Raw genomic sequence first — 25,932 nt, 5'->3', positions numbered from 1 at the left:
TATTGTACCATTCTCAAAGCGAGTATAAAAAAAGTTTATAAAGGCAGTTTCTAGCATAAATGTCAGAAGTCACATGCCATCTCGTTATAGTCCAATGGGTTTATTTGAAATCACAAGCTATCAGAGTGTGACTTCTGACTTTGTCCACCCCAGTCCAACACCAGCACCTCATCATCGTAGCATAAATGTGGAAGAGGTGTTTATAATGAAAGCGTTGACACCTAATTTTGTCCAATTAGGTGTGTTAATTATTACCCTAAGGGAAATCTACTTTGTTTAGTTAAGAATGCTACAAGATTGGTGAAAACTGAAGCGCTGTTTTGTCGAATTAGTTTTGCATTCTTTTAGCAAAGAATTGACTAACATAATTGCGAAGCCTCCTAATGTGATCCCTGTAGGGACTGGTAAGTTAAAAAAGACAAATTCAGGCTTCCAGATGGTAGCTGAAAAGACAAGACAGCAAGATTTCACATTTTGAGACTTATATTGTATCAAACAGGCTACAGTCACTATTGACAAAGTTTTTTTTTATCAGCAACTTATATATTAAACTACAGCATAGAACATTTCCCTTTTACCCTTAACACTTAGAAAAAACCCCACTGCATGACTATAATTTATACTGTAGATGCTTGATCTTACTGGACTCAGGCAAAGTGATTCTTAGATCCGTAAATGTATAAATCCTTTCCTTTCCATTCCATTACCAATCTAGCAACTTGTAATTCCAGAATCATCTTTCACAGTGAGGATTTTACCTGGATATTTTGCCTTTAGCATGTTTTAGATAAATCTTACAGCCTAACTACAAATTTTCAAGATTTTGGGCTTTTCATTCTGAGTGTGGACTCCCTCCTGGATCCTAACAGACTTCCAGTGTCCTGGAATTTCAGAATATTTTAGAGGCCCTTACCTTCTCAAAGTCTATTTCCATGGAAATGTGAATCAATTGGTTTTATATTCAGGTGGAGAGGCTGTATAACTGTGTTATAGACCCCCATCTGTCTTTTATCTTGAAAGTAGATGCACACTGTAAAGCAAAACTTTCTTAGGGTTTTGGAGACTTGCACTGTAAACATGGCAAGGTGATGGCCTAGTGGTATTATCGCAAAACTGTTCATCCACAGAACCAGGTAATGTTCTAGGGACCCAGATTCAAATTGGCAGATGGTGGAATTTGAATTCAATAAAAATCTGGAATAAAAGATCCAATGATGACTGTGAATGCGTTGTTGATTGTCAGCAAAAACAAAATCCATCTGCTTTACTAAACAAAAACCGAAAGAACTGCGGACGCTGTAAATCAGGAAAAAAAACGAAGTTGCTGGAAAAGCTCAGCATCTGTGAAGAAAAAAATCAGAGTTAATGTTCCGGGTCCGGTGACCCTTCCTCAGAATGTTTCCAATCTGATATCAGCACGTTCTGTTTTGCATTTTGGGGAGGGAAACTGCCATCCTTACCTGGTCTGGCTTACATGTGACTCCAAACCCACAGCAATGTGGCAGACAAAACAGGCCCAGAAACCATAACCACTCTCCCCTACATCAAAGACATTTCCGAAATGACTGCCAGACTACTCGGACCTCTTGGCATCAGGGTAGCCCACAAACCCGCCAACACACTAAAACAGCACCTAATGAACTTAAAAGACCCTGTACAGACAACAAATAAAACGAACATCATCTACAAAATACCTTGCAGGAACTGTGACAAACACGACATTGGACAAACTGGCAGAAAGCTAGCCACCAGGATACATGAACATCAACGAGCCACAAAACAACATGACCCACTATCACTCGTATCCTTACATACTGATGAGGAAGGACACCACTTTGATTGGGACAACACATCCATCCTAGGACAAGCCAAACGGAGACACACACGAGAATTCCTAGAAGCATGGCATTCCAACCGGAACTCCATCAACAAACACATTGATTTGGAGCCAATCTACCATCTCCTGAGAAAAAGAACAGGAAATGACATCACCAACACAGGAAATGACATCACCAACCCAAGGAAACCTAAACAGATAAATAGAAAACGGGACATAACACCAGCGCTTCGTCGGAGACTCACTGATGATGTTGCCTAGAATGGCGACGAAACGTCTGAAACTAACCTTCCAGCTCAGCAAGCAAACTCACATCCAGAACCTCAACCTGAGCTACAAATCTTCTCAAAACTCGCTATCCATGATTGCAGAAGTTAAAAGGTCCTCAGTTTTGTGAAAATCGAAACTAACAAATTAAGTGGAGGCAATTGTATGATGTGTCTTATTTTCAACACAATGTAAATACAGTTGCTGCATTGACTCATTTTTAACAGGGAAGCTTGTGTTAGTTTGCAGATGCTGCTGCAGTAATGGGATAATCTTGCCTTTCTGTTCATTCAACTTTGTAAGATTGAAATATTTTTTGTGACATTGGTTTATAGTGAAAGCGGACCAGGTAATATTGAATTAATGAGCCAGTTTCCACTGCATCAGATTTGCACAGGGGAGGCAATGGCCTAGTGGTGTTTTTGCTGGATTGTTTATCCAGAAACCCAGATAACATTGTGGGGACCTGGGTTCGAATCTTGCTGTGGCAAATGGTGGAGTTTGAATTCAATAAACTATCTGGAATTAATGATGACTATGCTGATTGTCCGGAAAAACCCATCTGGTTTACTAATCTCCTTTAGGGAGGGAAACTGCCATCATTACCTGGTCTGGCTTACATGTGACTCCATACCCACAGCAATGTGGTTGATGCTTAACTACCCTCTGGGCAATTAGGGATGGGCAATAAATGCTGCCTAGCCAGCAACGTCCTTATCCCATTAATGAATAAGTGGGGGAGAAATCTTTTGATCATTCTTCACTGAGAACATACCATGTCCTATATTTTGGAACACTCTGGGAAGTGCCTTTTCCGAGTCTTTACATCGCTCGTCGATGCTTGTGTACTGTCTAGCATCACCACAGACAAAGGACCAGGTGATACTGGTGTTGTATGAGGCTGGTTGTTATCGTCATTATCAGCGGGGCACTGCTGATGTTACTGGCAAATATATAAGGATTATGTCTCGGTGGAGGATCTTACCTCACCATTTGCGGCTTTTGCTCACTTGTCACTGAAGAGTTGTAAGAGTTCGAGTGTCAGTGACAGAGTGAGTCTTGATGTCCTTTGGGCGAATGTATTGTATCTCTTGATGCCGAGGAATTTCACGAGGCGGTTATTCATATCCAGCCACTTGCCTCGTGCGCCCATCACGAAGCCAAAGTATCTGGGCACGACGCCTCCCGTCAATTCCGTGACCTCGGCATTCAGGTGTTTATACTTTTCCTGTTTCTCTCGCCATGCTGTTTCCAGTGCTTTACTGTCATTCTCGTACCACACTGTGACATCTACAACGGCGATCTTCTGGTCTTTTCTAAATACGAGATCGGGTTTCCATAGGGAGCCGTTTTTGTCAAACAGTCTGGGCTCCACGTACGATGTCCAGCCATACTTACTGACATGTTTCTGCAACTGGTCAGCGATCTTGTTATGGCGTTTTATCCGAGCATTTTTTACGAATGGGCAGCTTCCTGAGATTTGTGATATGGTTTCGTTTCCCATCTCACACCTTCGGCATAGTTTGTTTCGGTTAGGCCTACCTCTAGATAATGTGGTTCTTGTTGGGTATAGATTACACCGCAAGAGCACGCTGTTAATAAATCTAGAGGAATTTTGATGTACTCCGGCCTTCGTCCAAGAATTAGAGATCTTGTCGTCTCTAAAGTACTGGATGCCTGCCCCTTGACATTCCAGTTTTTGCCATTTTTCGAATTCCCACTCCCTCCAGCCAGCATACCTATTGGGTGGTTTTGGTCATCCCGCGTTTGCCTTCTGGAGTGCCAACATCATGTCTTGGATGGTGGTCATCAGGTCGATTTTCCCTTCGCCGCTGCTGCGGCTACTGGGTTGGAAATTTTCAATTTCCTTGAGGACCTTGAGCTCGCGCAGTCCCGCAACGGTCTCTGTGTTGCTCTCTCCTTTATATTGAAAGGAGGCCCGAAGACCACATCACTGGACATGTCTAGTGCCTCGCGTTTGCAAACAATCGCGGATGGGATTTGCACCTCCAGTTTTGGGACGCCTAGACCGCCGTTCTTGTTGCTAGCATATAGCATTCCATCTGCGGTATGGGGTGGTAGGTGTAGGAATTCTTTGGTGGCGTTGTGGATTATTTGGTCCAGCTTTATGAGAGTAGTCTGTGATGCTTCTGTCAGGATCAGATGGAAGTACAATCTGGGGATGACATGTACTTTTAGGATTTCCAGCCGTTGTTGTGGTCGGAGAGGTGCTGCCTGAATTACTTTAACCCAGGACATAAGCTTCTCCTCCCACTGCCCTTCTGCCACACCTGCCCATGGATCGATGCGGGCACCCAGGTATTTCTCTGTGTCACCTGGGGGTATGTAGGCTATGGATTTGTCCTTCAGCTTCCAGTTTGCGAAGTGTTTGTACAAGAAGGTTTTCCTTTTAAAAGTGAAGTGGAATCCCTTCGTCTTCGCTGTGTTTATACTGAGGCCTGTATGATCACAGTATGCCTGGAGTAGCTTCAGGTTCCTAGCCATACCAGTGTGTGAGTCACTTAGAAGGACAATGTCATCCGCGAAGGCCAAAGTCGAGAAGTTGACTCTTCTGCTGCCCAGGGGCATGGACACCCTTGATTTGGCCCTCTCCAGAGAGCACACCAACGGATCCAAAGCAATGTTAAATAGTATTGGTGAGAGTGGGTCACCCTGCTTTACGCCCCTCTCAATGGCTATTGGGGTGGTTAAGTTTCCATTCCCTTCCACCACTGTTGTGTTGCCAGTGTATAGGTCTTCAATGAGACTTACAAAGGCTTTGGGTAGTTTCATTCTTTGCAGAGATTTGATCAATAGTTTGTGCCCAACCGAGTCGAACGCTTTCGCTAGATCGACAAAGACAACTGCGAGGTCCTTACGATTGTATTTTGCTCCCTTGATGATATTTCCGAGGACAACAATGTTTTCACTGCATCCGGGAGTGGCTGTTAGAAACCCTTTTTGCCTGGGGTTTATTTCGAATGTTTCATTCAGGCGTTTTGCCATTATTTTCGTGAACAGCCGGAGCAGCATTGAACTGATGGTTATTGGTCGCCAGTTATGAATGCTTTTCAAGCGTTCCTTATCCTCGCTCTTAGGAATCAGGACCGTTCGACTCTTTTTTTAGCGAATCGGGGATCGTGCTTGACTTTAGCCATAAGGAGAAGAGGCAGGGTAGACGAGTTTCCTCCTGCTCATGGAGTGTTCTTATGTCCTGCAGTTTCAGGCCGTCTGGTCCAGTGGCACTGTTCTCGTCTATCCCCTTAATGGCCACCTCGACCTCCTCTACCTCTATGGGTTTCATCAAGGACCCGTCATCGACTTTGCCTGTGTATGGGGCATACTTATTGATGTTCGATTTCTTGTTTGGTGCAGCCAGTTTCTCACGGAAACATGTCTCCAATTCCTCTTTTGAGAGAGGACAAGGGGATGAGGTCGGCGCCCCCATGATCTCGCGAGCTAGTTGGCGCCAATTGGTTTTGTAAAGCCGCTGTGTTGCTCTAAACAGCGCTTTACCTGCTGCCCACCGTTTTTTGGCTCCGGTATTGCTACCAGGCTTTTTGTCTTTCTTGGCCCGATCTTTTTGAGGCCTCTTGTTTTTGTCCTGTCTTTTCCTACTATTCATTAGTAGGTTGGTAATGCTTTCCACTAATCCGATTCCGAGGGCAAGCGTGTCTGGGTCCTTCCTCGCGCTCAAGAGCTCCTCAGCTTGTGTAAGCTGGTCATCTACATCCCGATGTTTAGGGATCGAAGCCAGTGTTTTTCGACTGGCTCTTTGGCGTTGGGCTTGATCATCGGAATTCTCCTGGACACACTCTGCCTCAGAATCATGCGAGTCTATCGTTGGCTCGCAGATGGTCTGGACCTCCATCGGGGTGTTTGCCAGGAGCCTGCGCTTGTCTGAGATTTGCTTTGGTGTTTTGGTTTTCAGGATGCTTGCGATGGATTTGTTTATAAATTTGCATCCTGCAAATCTTGCCTTCCAGTTCCCTCAGGAGTGTCACCTCCTCCTGTGACCATACGCGGTCGCTTCTCCCAGGTTTGCCCTTGACTTTGGGTGCCGGTTTGAGGCGTTTCTTGTTCCGTAGAACTGGGTTCTTGTGCCTCTCATGTTGACCAAGGCCTGATAGTGTTGAAAACCGTTGATCACACGCGCTGCATGCAAAGTCCCCAGTTGGGGGTTGTTTTGTTCCTTTGCATTTGGGATAATGGCAGGCTATTGAATGGTATTCCCCTGCCTTATCGCAGCGTGAACATTTTGTTCGGCTGTTCTTTATTCCGTGCACTTTAGTCATATGGATCTTGAACAGGCTCACCGTGGGGAAGAGGGTGTCGCAGTCCTTGCAGAACAGCCCATCGACGGGATAGTGGATGGTTACCTCCGAGACAGACGTTCTGTCACATACTGGCTCGATAACAACTCCTTCCATGAAGGCAGTTGCATCAGCTGTTTCATCTCCAGTCTCATTTATCGTATTTTCGTCTGCGCCCTGCTTCCTGTCTCGATAACTTTTGTTGTAGAAGGTTTGGGTGGTTATGCTTATCTCAACCGTTGGGTGGGCTGCCCTTACGGTGCCTTCTACAACGTTATCTACGTCATCCGTTACAGGGTGAGCCGGCCCCCTGGGAGGGGTAACCGGTCTCAGCTCCGTGTAAGGCAGGAGGTAACGTCTCAAGGTCGCTGTCTCGGTCTGGACCGAGTTGGACCTTGTTGCGGGTTTTAAACATGTACAACCTAATGACTTATCACAGCTCGCGGTTGTGGACGAGGCTGCGGGGGGGGGGTTGTTTATCCAGGATGCTCCCCAGCCGGACTGCTCCAGTGACACTGGAAAAATCATACTGGTTTTTTGAGGATTGGTCTGTATAGACCACGGCCATCTCGTACTTTTTCTGGTCGTTTGGTCACCCAGCAGCCAGGACTGCTGGGCTTACCGGCGGGGCCAACGGGGAGGCACGACACGCACTATGCGCCAAAAATATGTCAAAACGTCATAGTGGGCAACTATGCGATCTCATAAGAGAGTCATAGTTACTCCCGCCTTACTGCTGTCCTTCGACTCTCATTCAAAGTTTAAATGTAACTCCTGCTGCCTTGCTTCTGAATGAACCTTCACTGGCTTGCCGCTATCAAAAGAAATTAATATCAGCAATTAACTTTACCTCAAACAGTACATTATTTTTTATCATATTACTTTTAACAGTATATTACTTTTATCTCCATAACTGTTCCCAAATGCTAATTCATCTTGGCTCAGTTTGACATTTAACCCCAGGAGAATCTAGTATTTGTGAACCTTGGCTTGCTTGCATGAGATTAAAGCAAAGTATTTTTCAGATTTCTAAATAATCTTTGCTCGAACAGGCACAGCTGGATAATCGGTGATATGTTTGCACTCACTTTGAGGTAATTAAACCATGATGGTGTAAAACTGCTTTGGAACTTGTGCAGGTCCAACTGTTTTCTTTTGCTTCAGTAATGAGGTAACTTCTCAAGGTGTTCAAATAAACACCTGAGCTGACAAAGGATCAGGCTGGTTTAAATTGAATATTTGTATTCTGTATTTGACTATCATAAAATAAATTGGAAATTGTGTGTGATTGTTACAGATTGTACTGTTTGAGGTGGTTTGGTACGGAATATGCACCCATAGAATCACTGACCTCATTGGCTGGTGGTGACATAGAATTTTAGAAACCCCACTGTGTGGAAGCAGGCCATTTGGCCCATCATTTACACACCAACCTTCTGAAGGACACCCCACCCTACCCTATCTCTGCATTCCCCAAGGCTAATCCACTTAGCCTGCTCATCAAGGGCAATTTAGCATGGTCAATCCGCTAAAGGCGCACTGTGGGGGGAAACTGGAGCACCTGTAGGAAACTCAGACAGACACGGGGAGAATGTACAAGCTCTGCACAGTCACCTGAGGATGGATTTGAACCAGGTCCCTGGTGCTGTGAGGCAGCCGTGCTAACCGCTGAGCCACCATGTGTGGTGGTAGTATCCCTGGGTCGGTAATCCTGAGTTAATGTCCTGGGGCTGTTTGTTTAAATCTCACCAAGGCAAATGCCTAGCACCCACGGTCAATTGTTGTACAAACACATCTGGATCACTTTTAGGAAGTAAATCTGCTGATGTGGCTTCAGAACCACAACATCTTGTTTTATTCTTTTATTTGTTCACAGGAGGTGGATGTTGCCATCTGAGGACAGCAGTTATTGCCTATCCCTAATTGCTAAGAGTCAACCACATTTGCTGTGGGTCTGGAGTCACATGTAGGCCAGGCCGGGTAAGGATGGTGGATTTCCTTCCCTAAAGGGTATTAGTGATCCAGATGGATTTCTACAATAACCAGCAGTGGTTACATGGTCACCATAAGGTCAACTAGTCCAGATTTTTACTGAAACCAAAAGAACTGCACATGCTGTAGATCAGAAACAAAATCAGAAATTGCTGGAAAAGCTCGGCTGGCCTGGCAGCAGCTGTGGAGAGAAATCAGAGTTAGCATTTTAGGTCTGGTGACCCTTCCTCAGAACTGGGTCATTGGGCCCAAAACGTTAACTCTGATTTCTCTTCACAGATGCTGCCAGACCTGCTGAGCTTTTCCAGCAATTTTTGATTTTTTTTTTCAGACTTTTATTGAATTTAACTTTCACCAGCTGCTGTGGTGGGATTCAAACCCATGTTTACAGAGCAATAGTCTGTAGATCACTAGTCTATTACCACTACACCACAGTCTCTACAGACAATACATAGCTGTCCTCTGGGAATTAGGGATGGGAAATAAATGCTGGCCGTGCCAGCGATACCCAAATCCAGTGAATGAGTTTAAAAAACTCCTCTGATTCCCTACATGCAGATGTTTCTACTTTGGTCATACTGTTGGATGGTGGAATGGAGGGGTGGAGGATTTGGTGCATAGAAAGATTTGAAGCATTTTTCTCACAAAGAAAGTGAGAGAATCAAAGATCATGCAACATCAGACATGGTCTTGCAGACTTGGCTGGTTGCAGAGTTGCTTTGGATAAAGCCTGGATGCAGGTTGTTTGCCATATTGTCAATGAGGGAAAGACCGATAACAAGCTGAGATACAACAAAAAAATACTGCGGGAAAAGAGACAAAAACGTTGCTCCAATGTAAACAGAATCTGTTTGAGAAGCTCAGCAGGTCAGGCAGCATCTGTGCTGAGAAAAACAGAGTTAATGTTCTGAGGAAAGGTTACTGGACCCAAAACATTAACTCTGTTTTCTCCTTCACAGATGCTACCAGACCTGCTGAGCTTTTCCAGCAACTTTGTCTTTGTTCATGTTTTGAGGCTGGTATGACACTTCTTCAAAACTGAAATTTCTGGAAAATGCTTTTTTTTAATTGAGTTGATGGGGGGAGGAGTAAGACAGAGTGAAACAGATGGTAAGTGTGCCCAGAACAAAAGAAAAAATGAAGATAATGGTAGTTAAGAAGTGATAGAAATGTAAAATAGGTGTTAATGGCTGCTGTGAAAAAGAGACAATTGGGTCCATGCTGCTAAGAGCAAACCAGGTGGTAGGAAGACAGAGTACAGAGACTTCATACTCTGACCTTGTGGAATTCAATGCTGAGTCCTGGAGGCTGTAACATGTCTGAGCAGAAAATGAGGTGGTGTTCCTCCAACTGGCATTGAGCTTCATTGGAACGCTGTACCAGGCCCAGTATGGAAATGTCAGACTGAGAGCAAGGTGCTTTATTCAAACAGTAAGCGATTGTTCTTAAAAGATTAAAAAGCTGCTTCTTTTCCTCAGAGTGCACATCAGCCTGAACAGTGTGACCCCACACCCGAGCACCAAACCATCATCTCCAACACCATTCATGACCTCATCACCTCAGGGGACCTCCCACCCACAGCCTCCAACCTCATTGTTCCCCAACCCCACACGGCCCGTTTCTATCTCCTTCCCAAAATCCACAAACCTGCCTGCCCTGGTCGACCCATTGTCTCAGCCTGCTCCTGCCCCACCGAACTCATCTCCACCTATCTGGACTCCATTTTCTCCCCTTTGGTCCAGGAACTCTCTACCTACGTCCGTGACGCCACCCACGCCCTCCACCTCCTCCAGGACTTCCAATTCCCTGGCCCCCAACACCTCATCTTCACCATGGACGTCCAGTCCCTATACACCTGTATTCCGCATGCCGATGGCCTCAAGACCCTCCGCTTCTACCTGTCCCGCAGGCCCGACCAGTCCCCCCACCACCGACACCCTCATCCGCCTAGCCGAACTCGTCCTCACCCTCAACAACTTCTCTTTCGATTCCTCCCACTTCCTACAGACTAAGGGGGTGGCCATGGGCACCCGCATGGGCCCCAGCTATGCCTGCCTCTTTGTAGGTTACGTGGAACAGTCCCTCTTCCGCACCTACACGGGCCCTAAACCCCACCTCTTCCTCCGTTACATTGATGACTGTATCGGCGCCGCCTCTTGCTCCCCAGAGGAGCTCGAACAGTTCATCCACTTCACCAACACCTTCCACCCCAACCTTCAGTTCACCTGGGCCATCTCCAGCACATCCCTCACCTTCCTGGACCTCTCAGTCTCCATCTCAGGCAACCAGCTTGTAACTGATGTCCATTTCAAGCCCACCGACTCCCACAGCTACCTAGAATACACCTCCTCCCACCCACCCTCCTGCAAAAATTCCATCCCCTATTCCCAATTCCTCCGCCTCCGCCGCATCTGCTCCCACGATGAGGCATTCCACTCCCGCACATCCCAGATGTCCAAGTTCTTCAAGGACCGCAACTTTCCCCCCGGAGTGGTCGAGAACGCCCTTGACCGCGTCTTCCACATTTCCCACAACACATCCCTCACACCCCGCCCCCGCCACAACCGCCCCAAGAGGAAACCCTCGTTCTCACACACCACCCCACCAACCTCCGGATACAACACATCATCCTCCGACACTTCTGCCATCTACAATCCGACCCCACCACCCAAGACATTTTTCCATCCCCACCCCTGTCTGCTTTCCGGAGAGACCACTCTCTCGGTGACTCCCTTGTTCACTCCACACTGTCCTCCAACCCCACCACACCCGGCACCTTCCCCTGCAACCGCAGGAAATGCTACACTTGCCCCCACACCTCCTCCCTCACCCCTATCCCAGGCCCCAAGATGACTTTCCACATTAAGCAGAAGTTCACCCGCACATCTGCCAATGTGGTATACTGTATCCACTGTACCCGGTGTGGCTTCCTCTACATTGGGGAAACCAAGCGAAGGCTTGGGGACCGCTTTGCAGAACACGTCCGCTCGGTTCGCAATAAACAACTGCACCTCCCAGTCGCAAACCATTTCCACTCCCCCTCCCATTCCTCAGACGACACGTCCATCATGGGCCTCCTGCAGTGCCACAATGATGCCACCCGAAGGTTGCAGGAACAGCAACTCATATTCCGCTTGGGAACCCTGCAGCCCAATGGTATCAATGTGGACTTCACCAGCTTCAAAGTCTCCCCTTCCCCTACTGCATCCCTAAACCAGCCCAGTTCGTCCCCTCCCCCCACTGCACCACACAACCAGCCCAGCTCTTCCCCTCCACCCACTGCATCCCATAACCAGTCCATCCTGTCTCTGCCTCCCTAACCTGTTCTTCCTCTCACCCATCCCTTCCTCCCACCCCAAGCCGCACCTCCATCTCCTACCTACTAATCTCATCCCACCTCCTTGACCTGTCCATCTTCCCTGGACTGACCTATCCCCTCCCTACCTCCCCACCTATACTCTCCTCTCCACCTATCTTCTTTTCTCTCCATCTTCGGTCCGCCTCCCCCTCTCTGCCTATTTATTCCAGTTCCCTCTCCCCATTCCCCTCTCTGATGAAGGGTCTAGGCCCGAAACGTCAGCTTTTGTGCTCCTGAGATGCTGCTGGGCCTGCTGTGTTCATCCAGCCTCACATTTCATTAGCCTGAACAGTCATGCAAGGTATATTATAGAATCCCTACAGTGTGGAGACAGGCCCTTCGGCCCAACAAGTCCACACTGACCCTCAGAGCATCCCATCCAGACCCATCCCCCTATAGCCCACCTAATCTACTCATCCCTGAACACTATGAGCACTTTAGCACAGCCAATCCACCTGGCCTGCACATCTTTGGACTGTGGGAGGAAACCCACGCAGACACAGGGAGAATGTGCAAACTCCACGCAGACAGTCCCCCAGATTGAACGCAGGTCCCAATGCTGTGAGGCGGCAGTGCAAACCACTGTGCTGCCCCTGGACTGCGTAGGCAAGTTGGGCTGAAGGGCCTGTTTCCATGTTGTAAACCTCTATGAGCCTATGACTCTATGTCCACTTCTACAAGGCAGCTGTGAATTGAAATCCTAAAACCATTTGTGTTATAGCCGAAACCAGAATTATTTTTAATTAATTAAGACCCAGAATCTAATTTAACCACTAGAGGGAGCTTGTGCTTCAACAGTATTTATTGAGAAAAGCGCCTCACATTTTTCATTTGTGCTTGCGTGGAACTGAGCTGAGGGAAGTTTAATTGGCACAAATAGGGGGATGTTCTGAATGCATAAACCACAGCTACCAAAATTCCAAGAAGCACATTACTCACTTCCTCATCAACACTGATTTAAGGTCACAATAAAGTGATGGATATTTAAGATTGAAGTGGAATTCCTTCTCTGGATTGCGAATCTTTGGAACTCTCTGCTACAGAGAACTGTGGGGACAGAATCCTTGTGAATATTTAAGGCTGAGACAGATACATAGATCGATAGACAGACAGACAGACAGAAAGACATGAGCAATAAGAGAATCATGGTTACAGGGAAGGGGCAGGAAAGTTGATGTGAGAAATGATCCTATTGAATCAACCATTATCCTATCGAATCACTGAGCAAATTCAAGGAGCCAAACGGCCTACTCCCATTCCTATTTGTTGTGGTCTTGCATACCTCATATTTTCCAAATTCCGAGGAAAATTCTTCAACTTGAAATCTCACCTGTCACTCTTCTCTCTCCACGGATGTGCCCTGACCTATTGAGCAGCCGGCATTCCCTGCTTTTATTTGAGAACCCTGGCCTTTCCTTTCTCTAAGTGAATTCCCTGAAACCCATATTTCCAGCAGATCTCCCATTGAGAATTGGAGGGAACAGGAAGGGTTTAGAGGGATATGGGCCAAATATAGGCAAATGGGAAACTTGTTTGGCATGGATGAGGTGGTCTGAAGGGTCTGTTTCTGAGCTGTTTGACTCTATGACGACAATATATAAAATAACCTTCTCAAACTTCCTGACATCTCGACCATCAATGTTTTAAAATCATGCTTTATATCAAAAGTATTTTATATATTTATTAACTGATTCAACTTTCAAAGGTTTAAACCACATTTCAGTGATCGAAACCAGCAGTTTCTATGATGGTTGATTATTTGCATGAACAGACACACAACATTGCAATGCTATTACAATGAATTCAAAAAGTCCAGAAAGAAGCAAGTAGAAAGGTGATGACCTGTCTCTGAACTCATTCAAAAAGTAATAAGATGGTTATTTGGGAAATCAACTCGCTGGAGACTATTAGGGCCCTAAATTTGGTTGAGAAAGGAATTCATCCAGCGATAACAGGAGTAGGCCATTCAGCCCCTTGAGTCTGCTCTGCCATTCAATGGGACCATGGCTGATCCAACATTCCTCATGTCCCCTTTCCTGTATTTTCCCCATATTCCTTGATTCCACCACTGATCAAGACTCTACCTGTCTCAGCCTTATATGTACACGTATAAACAATTAACCTGGAATCCATAAGCTATTATCATGTTTGGGCAACTGGGTCATTTGGATAAGATCATGTGATGAGCCTGCAAAACCCATTTTGTGTTTCAGGAATTGCTTTTCCCCAGAATATACGACAGAGGCAGAAAAGTAACCTGAGAGGCAGTGCCTGGTTCAGACCCTTTCCCTCCCTTTCCATCCAGCCTGGAAGTAGGACCCCTCTGTGTTGGACAACCATCCCTCTCACACCAAGAAACATTTTAAAATTCAATTCAATGGCTGCTGATGCTATACGGAAAGAAATAAATTATGTATTAACATATTTAAATTTGTCTTGATGTCAAACTCAGAGGGACCACCAGACTTTTTTTTATTTATTAAAAAAAATACTTTATACGTAGAACACACAAAAAATAAATAAATGTACACACCATAAAAAATGGATTCTCCAGCATCTGCAGTTCCCATTATCACTGATAAAAAAAACACTTGCCCCCACACCTCCTCCCTCACCCCCATTCCAGGCCCCAAGATGACTTTCCATATTAAGCAGAGGTTCACCTGCACATCTGCCAATGTGGTATACTGCATCCACTGTACCCGGTGTGGCTTCCTCTACATTGGGGAAACCAAGTGAAGGCTTGGGGACCGCTTTGCAGAACACCTCCGCTCAGTTCACAATAAACAACTGCACCTCCCAGTCGTGAACCATTTCCACTCCCCCTCCCATTCCTCAGACGACATGTCCATCATGGGCCTCCTGCACTGCCACAATGATGCCACCCAAAGGTTGCAGGAACAGCAACTCATATTCCGCCTGGGAACCCTGCAGCCCAATGGTGTCACTGTGGACTTTACAAGCTGCAAAATCTCCCCTTCCCACACTGCATCCCAAAACCAGCCCAGCCTGTCCCTGCCTCCCTAACCTGTTCTTCCTCTCACCCATCCCTTCCTCCCACCTCAAGCCGCACCTCCATCTCCTACCTACTAACCTCATCCCACCTCCTTGACCTGTCCGTCTTCCCTGGACTGACCTATCCCTTCCCTATCTCCCCACCTATACTCTCCTCTCCACCTATCTTCTTTTCTCTCCATCTTCGATCTGCCTCCCCCTCTCTCCCTATTTATTCCAGTTCCCTCTCCCCATCCCCCTCTCTGATGAAGGGCCTAGGCCCGAAACGTCAGCTTTTGTGCTCCTGAGGTGCTGCTTGGCCTGCTGTGTTCATCCAGCTCCACACTTTGTTATCTTGGATTCTCCAGCATCTGCAGTTCCCATGATCACTGATATCCCACTTCCTACAGACAAAGGGGGTGGCCATGGGTACCCGCATGGGCCCAAGCTATGCCTGCCTCTTTGTAGGTTACGTGGAACAGTCCCTCTTCCGCACCTACACAGGCCCCAAAGCCCACCTCTTCCTCCGTTACATTGATGACTGTATCGGCGCCGCCTCTTGCTCCCCAGAGGAGCTCGAACAGTTTATCCACTTCACCAACACCTTCCACCCCAACCTCAAGTTCACCTGGGCCATCTCCAACACATCCCTCAACTTCCTGGACCTCTCAGTCTCCATCTCAGGTAACCAGCTAGAAACGGATGTCCAATTCAAGCCCACTGACACCCATAGCTACCTAGAACACACCTCCTCCCACCCACCTTCCTACAAAAATTCCATCCACTATTCCCAATTCCTCCGCCTCCGCCGCATCTGCTCCCACGATGAGGCATTCCACTCCCGCACATCCCAGATGTCCAAGTTCTTCAAGGACCGCAACTTTCCCCCAACAGTGATCGAGAACGCCCTTGACCGCGTCTCCCGTATTTCCCGCAACACATCCCTCACACCCCGCCCCCGCCACAACCGCCCAAAGAGGATCCCCCTCGTTCTCACACACCACCCCACCAACCTTCGGATACAACGCATCATCCTCCGATACTTCCGCCATCTACAATCTGACCCCACCACCCAAGACATTTTTCCATCCCCTCCCCTGTCTGCTTTCCGGAGAGACCACTCTCTCCGTGACTCCCTTGTCCACTCCACACCAGCCTCTAACCCCACCACACCCGGCACCTTCCCCTGCAACCACAGGAAATGCTACACTTGCCCCCACACCTCCTCCCTCACCCCCATCCCAGGCCCCAAGATGACTTTCCACATTAAGCAGAGGTTCACCTGCACATCTGCCAGTGTGGTATACTGTATCCACTGTACCCGGTGTGGCTTCCTCTACACTGGGGAACCCAAGCAGAGGCTTGGGGACTGTTTTGCAGAACACCTCCGCTCGGTTCGCAATAAACAACTGCACCTCCCAGTCGCAAACCATTTCCACTCCCCCTCCCATTCTTTAGATGACATGTCCATCATGGGCCTCCTGCAGTGCCACAATGATGCTGCCCGAAGGTTGCAGGAACAGCAACTCATATTCCGCTTGGGAACCCTGCAGCCCAATGGTATCAATGTGGACTTCACCAGCTTCAAAATCTCCCTTCCCTCCACTGCATCCCAAAACCAGCCCAGTTCATCCCCTCCCCCCACTGCATTACAAAACCAGCCCAGTTCTCCCCCCACCACTGCATCCCAAAATCAACCCAGCCTGTCTCTGCTTCCCTAACCTGTTCTTCCTCTCACCCATCCCTTCCTCCCACCCCAAGCTGCACCTCCAACTCCTACCTACTAACCTCATCCCACCTCCTTGACCTGTCCGTCTTCCCTGGACTGACCTATCCCCTCCCTACCTCCCCACCTATACTCTCCTCTCCACCTATCTTCTTTTCTCTCCATCTTCGGTCCGCCTCCCCCTCTCTCCCTATTTATTCCAGTTCCCTCACCCCATCCCCATCTCTGATGAAGGTTCTAGGCCCGAAACGTCAGTTTTTGTGCTCCTGAGATGCTGCTGGGCCTGCTGTGTTCATCCAGCTTCACACTTTATTATCTTGGATTCTCCAGCATCTGCAGTTCCCATTATCACATATATATACACCTACCTGGTCATGCTAGCCGCTCCGGGTTACCCTGGGGTACGTACACCAATGAAAGGAAAAAGCAAAAAAAAACAAAGAAAAAACCCTGGCGATCGTCTCCCCGCACAGTCCCCGTTGGCCCCCTGACCAGGTGGGGAAGGCGCTAGCTGGGCCCAGTTACCTAGTAGAGCCCCTTTACATTGCGGCCGAGGGGTCTCACACAGTGGCCTTTCCCCACCGCGCCTCGGCGACGGCTGCCCCAAGCTTTAGCACGTCCCTCAGCACGTAGTCCTGGACCTTGGAGTGCGCCAGTCTGCAACACTCGGTTAGGGTCAGTTCTTTCAGCTGGCAGACCAGCAAGTTGCGGGCAGACCAAAGAACGTCTTTCACCGCATCGATGGTCCTCCAGGCGCAGTTGATGTTGGTCTCGGTGTGCAACCTGGGAAACAGCCCGTAGAGCACGGAGTCCCGTGTCACGGAGCTGCTTGGGATGAACCTCGACAAATACCACTGCATCCCCCTCCAGACCTCCTGCGCACAGGTACACTCCAGAAGGAAGTGACTGACAGTCTCATGCCCCCCGCAGCCACCCTGAGGGTAGCGTGCAGTGGCGCAGAGAGCCCGGGCGTGCATAAAGGATCTCACTGGCAGAGCCCCTCTCATTGCCAGCCAAGCAATGGAGGGGCCACCAGACATCGCCTAAAACTGCCCAAATCATCAAATTTTTAACTTCGGTTAGACTTTAAAAAGTTGTTTAATCTAAGGCCCTGTTTTTAAATTGCTTAAATTGCTTGAGTGTGAGCATTGGACTGTGCTTATGAATGAATGTCAAAGCAATTTTATTATTTTTGTTTGGAACAGATTAAATACAATAACTGTTAATCTTTCATTTTCCAAATCCTACAAGGAAATCTGTCTGTTCTAGTACAGTTGTAGCATGTAAATGGCTAAACACTCTTTTAGTTTGACTAGAGAGCTTGACTGACTCAGCATTAAGGCGTTTTACATATATTGACAGATGATCTATCTTTGTTCTTATGGAGTCATAATGTGTAGGATGAGGATGATCCCCTCTCTCCAACTAACCAGCTACCCAAAGCTAGTCAAAGCTAGTGGATTCTAGAACTCTGGTTTAAATGATTAGATTATGAATGCATACATTTATTTCTCAGCCATTACTGAAGGCAACTCATGCTTGATCTCCATGCAACTGAATACTGAAGTGTTTGGACATTTTGTGAATAGGTTAATGAATAGTTCAGTCATATCCTTGAAGGTGATTGTTTCTGAGGAGATTTTATAGGTGGATTGACTATGGTGTTGGAATAGCTTTGCAATTCTGTGAGGTACAGCTGTGCAGATGTTTGGCCATCTGAAAGACTGTTGATTCAAGTCATTGGAATATGAGTTAAGACTTTTAAAGTCAATTTGTGATATTCAGCTAGTAAATGTAAGAAGTAATTTTTGTTATAAAGAATGTTTTTTAATCACACAATTTTCATTAAATCATGCAGGAGACCAGTTCTGCCGAACTAGCTGCGCCCCTAGCTGAGCTATTCCACTGCAGTTGTAACACTGGCATCTGCCAGAGGATTTCCAGGTATGTGATGTTTGCAAAAAGGAGGAAGCCAGTCTGTCCAATTACTGGCCCATCTGTTTGGTCTCAAGGTTCAGCAGAGCGATGGAAGGAGCTACGGAAGGGAAGATCTGCAGCTCAACAGGGGAGGCAGTGGCCTACTGGTATTATTAGAGGTAGTGATCTGGGGACCTGGGTTCGAACCCTGCCATAGCAGACAATGGAGTTTGAATTCAATAAAAATCTGGAATTAAAAGTCTAATGATGATCATGAAACCATTGCTGATTGTCAGGAAAAACGTATATTGATTCACTTATGACCTTTAGGGAAGGGAACTGCCATCCTTACTTGGTCTGGCTTACATGTGACTCCACACAATGGAGTTAATATTAGAGACTGGCAATAAATGCTGGTCCAGTCAGCGACACCCTCATCTCGTGAATGAATTTTAAAGAAAAGGCTGATTCCATGAACAAAAGGGATTCTGATGAGGTGAGATTGAGCAGAATGGGCTTATTTTTAGGAAAACAAGGAGAAAGCTTCTGGAAATATCTGGATTTATTTGAGCGATTGATGGAACAGATAGAGTCATAGAACCATCCAGCACAGAAACAGACTCTTCCATCTAACTTGTCCAACATGACCAAATTTTCCAAACTAAACCAGTCCCATTTGCCTGCTTTTGGCTTTTTTCCCCTAAACCAATTTATAATCCCATCCAAATATCTTTCAAATGTTTAACTGTATCTGCATCTACCACTTCCTCTGGCAGTTCATCCCATATACATGTCACCTCTGCGTGAAAAACTTGCCCCTCAGGTCCCTTTTAGATCTTAGCCCTCTCACCTTAAACCTATGCCCTGAAGTTTTAACTCCCCAATCCTTGGGAAAAGACCTTTGCAGTTCATCTTATCTGTGTCTTTCATGATTTTGTAAACCTCTATAAGGAGACCCTCAACCTCCTACACTCCAGGGGAAAAATGTCCCACCTATCCAGCCTCTCTCTATAACTGAAACCCTCCGACCCCGGCAATATCCTTTCAAATCTTTTCTACACCCTTTCTAATTTAATGACACCCTTCCGACAGCAGGGCAACCAGAATTGTGAGCAGAACTTCAAAAGTGGCCTCAGCAATGTTTTGTACAACTGCAACATGACATCTCAAGAACAAGGTACCACTTCCTAGTCTCGGGTTAAGTAGTTGATCATTTAGGGTCATAGAGTCATACTGTTATCCAGCACAGTCAAGGTTTGGTGGAAACTTTTGATTCAGAGGGCTGTGAGTCTGGGTACCATGGTACCTAGGAACAAAGGGATAGCGCAGAAAGTGAAATTGATGTAAAATGCCAGCCATGATCTTATTGAATAGCCCAGCAGGCCTGGTGATCTGCATCGACGATTCTTGCACTGATATTTTACACCGTTCATTTTGACATCAATGCCCTGGGCTATTGCCTAGAGAGCTGTTTGAGCCAAGGATCATTTGGGGGATGGGCGGTACATTTCCAGTAGTTACCCAAAGCCATGAAAGAATAAAAATACATAATGACGGCTTCGAAATCCCAAACTTTGCAGGGTGTTGTCATGTGGCACAGCTTTGAGAATCAACAACTAGAATGTGGCCTTTCCCCAAACGGTGGGGTCTGTGATAGCACTAAGACGTTAATTTATAAGATAAGAGCCTATGGTGTTGGAGGTAGTGTATTGGCATGAATAGAGAATGGGGTCATGGGCAGGAAACATCACTTGGGAATAAGGTGTTAAGTAAATGGGTGAAATGTTGGCAAATGGAGTGCAATGTGGCAAAATATGAAGGTGGTCATTTTGGAAGGAAGAACAGAGCATTATTTAAATGGAGAGAAAGTGCAGAAAGCTACAACACAAAGGGATTTAGGGGAACTTGTACACAAAAGCCAGAAAGCTAGCACACAGATGCAGCAGGTCATCAGGATGGCTAATGGAATGTTGGCCCTTAATTCAAGAGAGTTCGAGTGTAGGAATAGAACATAGCACATAGAACATAGAGTAGTACAGCACAGAACAGGCCCTTCAGCCCACGATGTTGTGCTGACCATTGATCCTCATGTATGCACCCTCAAATTTCTGTGACCATATGCATGTCCAGCAGTTTCTTAAATGTCCCCAATGACCTTGCTTCCACAACTGCTGCTGGCAACGCATTCCATGCTCTCACAACTCTCTGTGTAAAGAACCTGCCTCTGACATCCCCTCTATATTTTCCTCCAACTAGCTTAAAACTATGACCCCTCGTGTTAGCCTTTTCTGCCCTGGGAAATAGTCTCTGGCTATCAACTCTATCTATGCCTCTCATTATCTTGTATACCTCAATTAGGTCCCCTCTCCTCCTCCTTTTCTCCAATCAAAAGAGTCCGAGCTCAGTCAACCTCTCTTCATAAGACAAGCCCTCTAGTCCAGGCAGCATCCTGGTAAACCTCCTCTGAACCCTCTCCAAAGCATCCACGTCTTTCCTATAATAGGGCGACCAGAACTGGACGCAGTATTCCAAGTGCGGTCTAACCAAAGTTTTATAGAGCTGCAACAAGATCTCACGACTCTTAAACTCAATCCCCCTGTTAATGAAAGCCAAAACACCATGTGCTTTCTTAACAAACCTGTCCACTTGGGTGGCCATTTTAAGGGATCTATGTATCTGCACACCAAGATCCCTCTGTTCCTCCACACTGCCTAGAATCCTATCCTTAATCCTGTACTCAGCTTTCAAATTCGACCTTCCAAAATGCATCACCTCGCATTTATCCAGGTTGAACTCCATCTGCCACCTCTCAGCCCATCTCTGCATCCTGTCAATGTCCCGCTGCAGCCTAGAACAGCCCTCTATACTGTCAACGACACCTCCAACCTCCGTGTCGTCTGCAAACTTGCTGACCCAAAATAGGAATGTCTTAGCAGTTTTTGTCCCCTTATTTAAGGAAAGACATTATTTCATTGGAGGCAGTTCATAGAAGCTTTCCAAGGATGATCCCTGGTATGGACGGATTGTCTCATGAGCAAAGTTTAAACACATTGGAATTCTACACACTGAAGGTTGGAAGAAATGGGGGGGATCTTACTGAAACATACAGGATTCTTAAGGGGCTTGACAGGGTAAATACTGAGAGAATGTTTCTCCTCATGGGGGAGTCTAGGATCAGTGGGCATCATCTCGGAATAAAGGGGAGCCAATTTAAGACTGAGATTGAGGAGGAATCTGTGGGGACAGAGTCCATGCCTGTATTTAGGGCCGCGACAGATAGATTCTTGATCAGTTGGGGGCGCAAGGCCTACAGGGAAAGGTTAGAAAAGTGCATGTGAGGAAAGTTGGATCAGCCATGACCCTAATGAATGGTCAAGCAGGCTCAAGCAGCCGAACAGCCTACTCCTGTTCCCATCTTTTTTATTATCTTATCGACTTCAACCCAGGTGTCCTGGCTCAGAGTTAGGGACACTAACACTGCACCACAAGATCTTGCTCTAGCAAGTTTTATGTCGTGTAACCTGATAACAACAACAGTACAGCAGAGTCTTCTCATAAAATGCCCCAAGGTGCTTCACAGGAAAGATTCTCATTTTCATAATTTGACGCAGTTCAACATAAAGAGATTTCATGAACAGAAGCTTTTACCCGTAACGGGAAGGTTTTAAGGACATCTTAAAGGAAGAAATTGAGAGATAAAGTTGTCGCAGTTCCACAACTTATGGCCTTGGCAATGGAAACCATGACTGTTGCTACTGAAGACATGAAAATTCAGGGTTATTCAAGAGGCCAGTTACTCTGGAGCTTTGGACAATGTGCAGTTGATGCCTGACACCAGATCCACAAAGCTGCGGCTCTAGACAGAACTCAGTTGTGACTGGACACTTCCATGGAGACAGCAGATGCCTCAAGAGGTCGAATCTCCTTGCTGACCCATGGGAGACCCTGGTTGGTTGACATGAGTCTTCTGTCTTGGGTGGGGGTGTTCAAAACAAGGGGCGAGACAACAAAGATTTAAAAAGGACACAAGGGGCAACTTTTATTACAAAGAAAGAGGATCATATGTGGAATGAACTGCCAGAGGAAGTTATAGGAATGTTTGAGGACTCTGGGACTACACTCATTGGAGTTGAGAAGGATGACGGGGATCTAATTGGAACATACAGAATACTGAATGGTCTGGACAGGTTGGATGTGGGGAAGATATTTCCATTGGTAGGACAGGCTAGGACTCGAGGGCACAGCCTTAGAGTAAAGGGCAGACCTTTTAGAACAGAGATAAAGAGAAACGTCTTCAGCCAGAGAGTGCAGAATCTACGGAATTCACTGCCACAGAATACTGTAGCGGTCAGGTCATTGAGTACATTTAAGACCGAGATAGATAGGTTTTTAATTATCAAGGGATCAAGCAGGAGAATGGGGTTGAGGAACTTATCAGCCATGATTGAATGGTGGAGCAGACTTGATGGGTTGAATGGCCTAATTTCTGCTCCTATGTCTTATGGTCTGATAGTTGCATTATTTAAAAGACATTTGGATAAGTATGTGAATAGGTGAGGTTTGGAGGGATATGGTCAAATGCAGGCATGTGGGACTAGTTTTGTTTGGGAACATTTTCGGCATGGACTGGTTGGATCGAAGGTTCTGTTTCTGTGCTGTATGACTGCATGACTGTTCATTCTGGGAAGATACTGAACACATTGAGAGACTCTGTGAATACCCAGAGGTGAGGAGGCACTTGACCCCTCCTCTGCTCCCCACCCACCCCCCCAAACAACTCTCCTGTCCAACTTGACTGGCACCATCTGCCCCTTCATGTGGTGGAATCAGCATTGGGCCCGCTCCAGAAATCATCAACCACCTCAATACCAGGGTAAACAGGTCACCCGTGATCCTGAGGCCCAGTCTACAGAGAAAACAGAGAGGGGGACAGATGTGATAATGGGAACTGCAGATGCTGGAGAATCCAAGATAATAAAATATGAGGCAGGATGAACACAGCAGGCCCAGCAGCATCTCAGGAGCACAAAAGCTGACGTTTCGGGCCTAGACCCTTCATCAGAGAGGGGGATGGGGTGAGGGTTCTGGAATAAATAGGCAGAGACGGGGAGGCGGACCGAAGATGGAGAGAAAAGAAGATAGGTGGAGAGGAGAGTATAGGTGGGGATGTAGGGAGGGGATAGGTCAGTCCAGGGAAGACGGACAGGTCAAGGAGGTGGGATGAGGTTAGTAGGTAGGAGATGGAGGTGCGGCTTGGGGTGGGAGGAAGGGATGGGTGAGAGGAAGAACAGGTTAGGGAAGCAGAGACAGGTTGGACTGGTTTTGGGATGCAGTGGGTGGAGGGGAAGAGCTGGGCTGGTTGTGTGGTGCAGTGGGGGGAGGGGACGAACTGGGCTGGTTTTGGGATGCGGTGGGGTAAGGGGAGATTTTGAAACTGGTGAAGTCCACATTGATACCATTGGGCTGCAGGGTTCCCAAGCGGAATATGAGTTGCTGTTCCTGCAACCTTCGGGTGGCATCATTGTGGCACTGCAGGAGGCCCATGATGGACATGTCATCTAAAGAATGGGAGGGGGAGTGGAAATGGTTTGCGACTGGGAGGTGCAGTTGTTTATTGCGAACCGAGCGCAGGTGTTCTGCAAAGCGGTCCCCAAGCCTCTGCTTGGTTTCCCCAATGTAGAGGGAGCCACACCGGGTACAGTGGATGCAGTATACCACATTGGCAGATGTGCAGGTGAACCTCTGCTTAATGTGGAAAGTCATCTTGGGGCCTGGGATAGGGGTGAGGGAGGAGGTGTGGGGGCAGGTGTAGCATTTCCTGCGGTTGCAGGGGAAGGTGCCGGGTGTGGTGGGGTTGGAGGGCAGTGTGGAGCGAACAAGGGAGTCACGGTGAGAGTGGTCTCTCCAGAAAGCAGACAGGGGTGGGGATGGAAAAATGTCTTGGGCGGTGGGGTCGGATTGTAGATGGCGGAAGTGTCGGAGGATGATGTGTTGTATCCGGAGGTTGGTGGGGTGGTGTGTGAGAACGAGGAGGATCCTCTTTGGGCAGTTGTGGCGGGGGCGGGGTATGAGGGATGTGTTGCGGGAAATGCGGGAGACGCGGCCAAGGGCGTTCTTGACCTCTGTGGGGGACAGATGTGGCTGTTTGAAAAGAAGGATGAGCATTCTGAAATTCCAAATGGGTTGTCAGGCTTGAGGCTCAATATTTCTTGACTAAGTTGTGTAATACCTTAAAACCAATGACTGAATATTAACCAGTTGTTTGTATGCACAGTGTATCTTGTCCAGTACAAAGTGGGAATCACCAATTATAAATTAAACTCACCATCAAAAAGAAACACTAATTTACTTCTGAATAATAATTTCATAAACGAAGAAGCAGAAGTACCAATAACAACTATTCCTTGTTCATCAATCAGGTTGACATGGTCGACTGTTCACTAAGAACTGATTACCTTGATTAGAACTCCACCTCTATTCTCAGTTTGAAGAGATATTCTAGGGCATAAAGTTTTTATTGATCGCAGTTGGGGGTTTGGTTGTCATTGATAATATTTTCTCAGCCTTTGATGTGATCCACGTGTTACGCAGCCCACTGGGAAAGAACATGTGCAACAGATGAACGTTACCAAAACCATGGGGAGCGAATGCGTGTGGAAAGAGTGATAATGGGAACTGCAGATGCTGGAGAATCCAAGATAATGAAATGTGAGTCTGGACGAACACAGCAGGCCCAGCAGCATCTCAGGAGCACAAAAGCTGACGTTTCGGGCCTAGACCCTTCATCAGAGAGGGGGATGGGGTGAGGGTTCTGGAATAAATAGGGAGAGAGGGGGAGGCAGACTGAAGATGGAGAGAAAAGAAGATAGGTGGAGAGGAGAGTATAGGTGGGGAGGGGGGAGGGGATAGGTCAGTCCAGGGAAGATGGACAGGTCAAAGCGTGTGGAAAGAGGTTGTTTGATGGAAAGCCCTTGTCACTTTGCCTTTGTCTGCTAAGCCAGGAAAAGTCACAGTAAAACCATGTGAAATAACTGACCTTCATCCAACAAAGGTACTTTTGTCAATAAGTGCCATACATTGCAGATGGGGAATGAAATGCTGATTGGGAATGGTGGTTCCTTTCCAAACTTGGCCTCCTGAAGGCTCACACACCTGTGTGCAGATAAAACAGCCCATTGTTGGCAGCAATGTTGGTATAGGAGCGCACAGGAAACTTTTAACTTGGCCTTGCTGTGGCAAGATGAACGCTCTATAGCACATTGTAGCTTGACAGTCACCTTAGGCTCAAGACTTCCTTTATTTTTTAATGAAGGGATGATATTAATCCCAGTTAAGACTTTAATAATTTTCAAGAATATGATGTGGATCACATTCTTGTTTGAAGATGAAAACCAAATATTGTGGATGCTGGAGATCTGAAACTTACACAGAAAATGCTGGCGAAACTCAGCAGGTCTGGCAGCATCTGTGGAGTGAGAAACAGAGTTAACATATCACATCTAATATGATTCTTCTTAAATCTTTGAAG

This window comes from Stegostoma tigrinum, chromosome 25, assembly GCF_030684315.1.
Source record: "Stegostoma tigrinum isolate sSteTig4 chromosome 25, sSteTig4.hap1, whole genome shotgun sequence".
Lineage (NCBI taxonomy): Eukaryota > Metazoa > Chordata > Chondrichthyes > Orectolobiformes > Stegostomatidae > Stegostoma > Stegostoma tigrinum.
The sequence above is the reverse complement of the archived record's forward strand: the minus strand, read 5'-3'. Positions refer to the sequence as shown.